Source organism: Micropterus dolomieu, linkage group LG23, assembly GCF_021292245.1.
Source record: "Micropterus dolomieu isolate WLL.071019.BEF.003 ecotype Adirondacks linkage group LG23, ASM2129224v1, whole genome shotgun sequence".
NCBI lineage: Eukaryota > Metazoa > Chordata > Actinopteri > Centrarchiformes > Centrarchidae > Micropterus > Micropterus dolomieu.
This window is the reverse complement of record NC_060172.1, coordinates 19352404-19359005: the sequence shown is the minus strand read 5'-3', so window position 1 is coordinate 19359005 and position 6602 is coordinate 19352404. Positions and strand designations below refer to the sequence as shown.

General features: G+C 39.5%; 1 long non-coding RNA gene across 1 annotated transcript; it reads left to right on the top strand.

Moving 5' to 3' along the window:
• Nucleotides 1-4328: 4328 nt before the first annotated feature.
• Nucleotides 4329-4993, top strand: LOC123963725. Its single transcript, XR_006823250.1, has 2 exons — nt 4329-4488; nt 4707-4993. It is a non-coding gene; the product is annotated as an uncharacterized LOC123963725 (long non-coding RNA).
• Nucleotides 4994-6602: the final 1609 nt, after the last annotated feature.

Genomic DNA, 6602 nt, shown 5'->3' with positions numbered 1-6602 from the left:
TATGGTCATCGTGATGCTTGAATTCATCATTCGTCACATTACGGTCTTGACTGGGGGGGGTGCACTTTCATGTGATGTATCTCAATTAACTTAGCGGTAATCCATAGTCCTCAAACGCTCATGATTTGGAGTCTGAATGTAATATGAGCTGGAAATCAATAGTTTAGGGGAGCGGTGGAGATCACGTTTACACACTTTCCTCTCTAAATAGATCTTTGAATTCATTACGTATGCTGGTAATTCAACTTCACCTGCAGAAGTCATACTTTCATTGATTAAAATCCAAGAGGACATTTTTGCTTTCATGTATTAGATAGGACTTTTGGACCTATTCATTAATATACCTGTCTGAGAACACTGATTTTGTAACGATCCTGTAACAATCAATTGAGGATATTAAGATTGAATTACAAAGTGTACAAGCGGCAGGGAATCATGGGTGATATGAGATGACACAAATGTAAACTGATATTCATCACATTCTGTATCATTTTAACCCCCAAAAACCCTTGTGGCAGTGGCTGGTTGGATTAGTTTACGTCTCTTCCCAGTCCATTAAGAACATTAAGTTTATAATGATCACGTAACAAACAATTGATATGGATACTTGGCTAGCAATGTCTCGATTTAGATTGAATTACAAAACGGTTGATATCTGATGTTCCGGCGACCTCTGTTTGTCCTTCTCATTGACTGGTGACACCGAGGCTCCTATGGCAGTTAAGACACTCCAGCTGAAGAGTGAAGTGTATCGGTGACACCTTGGAAAGTGAACCAATGTGGCTGAGTCAAGGCAAGACGATTGTCCTGCCGCCAGTCCTGTTAGAGGGGGTTAATCAGCTCCAGGTGATTCTGTTTCATTACCACTATACGGATAAAATGTTTTGGAAAAAGGAGAATTGCTTTCATTTGTCTATTAGATAATTGCGCTATTAATACTCTACTGTATATTTTCTTTCTTCCATTGTTACAAAATCGGGTCAGTCACTCGTTTCAGCTTTATAACTTGGTGGTTCCATATAATAAGTAGAGTAAAAATGCCCTTTTTTATTTTGGTCACATTTTATTAAGTTATAAAATGCTTATACTTGCAACCACATGTCCACAGGGATGTCCAAAGTCAGTCTACTTTGTTTGTAGTAAGTGTACAGGGGTCAGAATTAACATTGATAAGGGTAACGATTTGGGTTTAGTTAAAGTCAGGAGTTAGTGTTTCCAGAGTCCATAGAGATCATCAGATAATCAGGTGACACTGTATTGAAACCGGTTACCTAATCATTAAACAGGACAAAAAGGACAAATAAAGCCAGTCATAACCTCCCTTCCTCAACCACTTCTAATAAACCTTGACGCTGTCAGGATGAAAGGGCAAAGTAAGAGACGATTTTTATGTTTGCCAGCGCCAGGCAATCAGAGTAGTACTTCCCTCCATCCATCAGCAACTAGACTGCTCATCACTCCTACCCACAGTCAGGGTGAACTTTCCAGGGCAAACCGCCGCTGTTCGGCTCTGCACCCAGGGTAGAAGGACACTGAGATGGAGCCTGGTGCTCGTCTCTCATTTATTCATTAATTGATGAATTTGTAGCTGCTGAGAGATGTGTGATGTGAGATTCTTAGGACCTGCATTTCAGAGGAACAATTGTACTTTTTACTCCACAACATTTATTTTACAGTTGTAGCTACTAGCTACTTTTTAAAAAACCCACACACGATAAGCTTATAAAACACAATGCATACACCGATTCCCAACCTTTTTGGTGTGACACCTTACTAAAAAGCACAATCTGGCTGGGTCCCTTGTCACATTTTGTTGTTAGCAGTTCCACCAAAGAGACATTTCCTCTCTGCACTTCTGAGATGGTTCACAACGAGGACAGATGCATCTGACTGTGAAAAAAAGAACCTCAAGCAGATTTCTAGACATGTGAGTATATGAGAGTAATTGTTACATGCTGTAATGAGCAAGGCTGAAGGGAGACTACTTATTAACAGGAGGACCAGCAAGCATTATCCCTGCTGAAGCATCTTTGAACACGAAAACAATCCCCCCCCCCACCGCCCTAAAGCTGATGCTGCACTCTTCTTGTGAAGCAAGAAAGTAAGAAGAAAGTTCCCTACAATAAAGGATCACATTACATTAGGGAGAGAGGGATAACTGATGAAGGAAGCATGAGGGAATGTCTTCATCATCCATCCACGTTTCACCATGGTGCTGAAAATACTCGAGCCATTATGGCTGAGAACAGAGCAGGACATTTGCAGACAAAAGGAGGCATGGATAGATAGACAAGAAGGAGGGAGAGAATATCTTCCATTTATTACGGTGGGGGCTTATTAAAAATGGGAGACCATTATTTTTATCTGGATAGTAGCGAGAGGGATCTAATTTTAGCTTTTACCCCAACGGCTCGACAAGATAGCTCTACAGTTTTATGTGAGACTGATTTAGGACCCCAAACCCGACTCTGCCAAACCACTGCGTCATCAAACGCAAAAGAGAAAAAAAAACATGTCCTTCTTATTGTAGTGGGGAAATATTGAAGATATAATGGCATGTGCAATAAATGTGAATAAGATAGTTTTCTCTTTGAAGTAATGTAATATGTTTTTAATGGTGCAGCTTGTCAACACCAATGAGATTGATCCAATGTATCTGACTTCTGAGTGTCCAGTATAAAGACTGACTCTGAATGGTGCTTTGCCTTTTACCTGAGACAGCTCTGTGTTGTCCCTTGTTATCATGCCCACTTGCAAGAGTAGAATAAAACACAGAAAAGCCACTTTCTCTTTTTGTTTTATTATAGAATTTTCACCAGAGCTATATTTTCACTGGTTTGTCAGCTAAATATACTTTTATGGCTGTTGTGAAAAAAGAAAGAAAAAGAATTGCAGACCTTTTATTCTTCACATATTTAGTACCCCAGGTGGCAGAGGTGAATGCTGACACCACAGAATATAAACTAAGTAAATAAATAAATTCTCCCCAAGGGCGACTTTCCCCTCAATATTTTTTAATTTGCTTTCTGAGATTTGAAGCATGTCGCCTGGCTTATTGTTCCCTGGAGTCGGATGAATAATGTCAGCAATATTCAGCTTCCATATCTGGGAGAATCATAACAAGAAAGCAGACACAAGTCTCAAGAGAAAGTATTCCTCCATAGAGTATGCCAACAACAACAACAAGTTCTGTCGTTGTGGAAAATAATGTGATGACAATAAAACCAAAATTATGCAAAATAAAAACTTCACTTTGGGATTTAAATGACAAAAATTTAGTTTTTGCGGGTATTTGGGCATAAATCAAAGTATTGCAAGATTCCTCCTCTGGGCAAAATGAATATCTGCACAAAAATTAATGTTAATCCTTCCAATAGTTGTTAAGATTTTTTACCACCCTCCCCCAGACTACCATGGATAAAAATGCTGAAGATTGGAGTGCCAATCAAACCGTAACCTCATATAGTTCATTACATTTACATTTACTCATTTGGTAGATGCTTTTATCCAAAGCTACTTATATTTAAGGAATAACATACAAGCATCAACAAAGCATCAATACAGCAAGAGATCTACAAGTGACAATAGATACTAGTAAGAGCAGTGATAAATACTAGTTCAAGCAGCTTAGTCACAGGTGTGTGACTGTGTCACAGCAAAGAGGACAGACTGTTTCAGGAAAGTGATTGCCGGTGGGTCACGTCTCTCATGCACAAGTGCCAAATTTAGCAAGCCCCCACCCGCACCACCCGCTACTGAAATTACACCAGCCCACCGACAAAAAGATTGTTATTCTCATTCAACCCGTAAGCCCTTCTCTCTTTTTTAATAATGATTTGGATGATGTTGAAATTGTAGCCTGCAAGTGCAAACAAAAACTAATGAATGTTACTATTTGTGCTCACAACAGAAACTGAGAACAACCAAGTCTTTCCAATCTGTTTTAAATACATCACTGTACTTTCACATCCAGTCTCGAGCGACTATTATTTACTGTCATCCATTTCCATAATATTCAGTAATAACCTTGTGCCTGTGTGAGAGATGGGGATTTTATTTTTACATCAGAACCAGCCACATTACCATCAAATGCATCACATACCAGATGCCCTCTGCTATGGACCGTAAGATACAGCATAGGAGGAGACCGCCTAAAGGAACAAATCCACCTAAAGGCAGATGCAGACATTGGAGAACTTGAGGGGGTCGGACCTCTCAGAGTGCTTAGTGAGGGTCAGGTTGAGAGGAAGGCAGCCGGAATGGAATGTTTTTGTACGATAAAGGTGAACATGAGACGCTCCAAAGGGGTCTGCATGGGAGAGTTTGAATTGTAGGTTGATAGACAAGTGGTGCCAATGGGCACCACTCCAAAAAAAAAATAATGATCATAAACATCAGGAACCCACAACTTAGGTTTTAGTTTCGGGTTGTCATCTTTAAGGTTGTGTCTGAGCTTGACCTTTTCCCCAAAGCAAAAAGCCCAGAAAGGTAAGAAACATGTAAGAAGAAACTGAAGCCAGAATTGCCCCTGGTGGCTGTTCCACCAGTGTACGAATGTGTGTGAATAGTGAATGCGATGTAGTGTAAAAAGCGCATTGAATGGCCACAAAGAATAGAAAGGCGCTATACCTTACATTTACATTACCTGTGAAAATGAGAATATGTGAGTAATATATGCATTGACTTTGACCATTGAATCTTTTTAGCCATGCATGGCTCTGTGGACAGAAAAGTCACCCACTCCATCACTTTGGTCCGGAAATTTTTCAACAATTATTGGATGGATTACCATACAGTTTTGCAACAATGTTCATGTTCCCCAGAGGACGAAACCTACTGACTTTTATTGTAGCTTATGATCATTACCTTTTTTTTTAAGCTGCACAATTATAATGCTTTTAATCATAAGTTAAAAAAAACACACGCTACTCACTGTACAGTATACTGTCTTTATATCGCAATACAAGTTTGTTTGCTGTTATTCAAGTGGCGACAGAGGCACTTTGTGATGATTTAACATAAGATCCGCTGGTATTACAAAGTTCTTTAAACCTGTGCCAAGTGAGGACTTCCCCGTCAGTGTTAGTCTTTTCTTTCTTTCTTTACCATTCCAGCCACACCTTCACAGTGAAGGTCAGAGTTCATCGTTATGGTTTCAGCTGTGTTTATAATTCATGCAGCTGTAATGTTGATGACCCCGTGTCTTAGGAGACACACTGAGTCAGGCCAACTCAGCTGTTAGTAACTCCGGCGGTCTGTGTTACAGATATTGACTCAAGCATTGTCACAGAATACACACGCGACAGCTTTTTGTTTGCGGTCTGCCCAGTTTTGACTGCATTATGTATAGCAGGACATCTGATAACCACCCAGATCACAGCCACTGGAAATGGCCTAAAATGGCACCGGACAGTCAAATAGCGAACCTGCGATCAGATACTGGAGAAGTCTGCAGACTTTTTCAAGCTGTCTTTGTTTCTCTTTTACAATATTTTTAGTTTGCTAGTATTCTTCCCTTTTGAACATGAGCTCACATTTTCTCCCTGAGCTCCTGACTGAGGCACACATGACTTAGCTTACAAAAATGGAAGAACAAGCAAACCGAAATAACTCGAATGAGCAGTTTGTGTGATTTTAGATCTCGACGTGAACAGATTTTCAGTGCAAAGACAATTACAAGAGTTAAAACCATGAACAATGAAAAATGTAGCCTTTTCATATGAATGATCTTTCATCAGTGTGTTTAGAGAGGAATATTACTGGGTTTTAACATTCATACACTGTAGCTTTTAATATCTTCAGGCGTACTATGACAACTATGTTATCACAAGCTCTACATTAGGAGATGTTAAGCCGTATTAGCGAACATCTCCTATTGAAGTGCTGTATCGCTTTATGTCTCTGTAAGCAGTGTTATCTACATATGGCTCCATATTTACAGATTAGAAGATGCATCAGAGACTCTCCCACTGTAAGAAGACATTATCTGACACCTTGTTCACATATATGAATATACAGTTACAAACTGTACAAAGAGGAAAGTGCTCAGGATTTTCTAGGAGGGATTTGAGCAGGGAGTGGAATTACTTTATCAAGCCCAGTGGAATATAAAAATGAATACAGATGCATGATGCAGTCGGTCAATTCTCAGATTGAAAGAAGAGAAAAAATTTGTTTTAGAAAATACAACTTGGAATTACTTTGACTTTGTAGTTTATCATCCTGAAGTCATGCAGTTTGTATATATATATATTTGGCTGTTCAATGTGAACATTTGACTATTTGTTTTCATGAGTCTGTATGTTTTAAATGTACATCTCACATTTTAATGCCTTTCGAGTCCTCTGTGCTGTGAAATCATCAGAAGTCTACACAGTCAGAGAAAATAAAAATGTGCGACCTGCTCATAGTTCAGTCATAAAATCCCAGTGTCTCTACTGCTGGGCTGCTGACAGTTTGACTGATGACTGACAGTTATGGAAAGTCATCACTGGAGTAAAGAACTTCGGAGCAGCCAACAGACCGGAGTCACGCTCTCCTCTGTTTCTATCACCCTTCTCTGCTTCCATCGCAGGTAGTTTGGTGGTTTGTGGTCATTTATT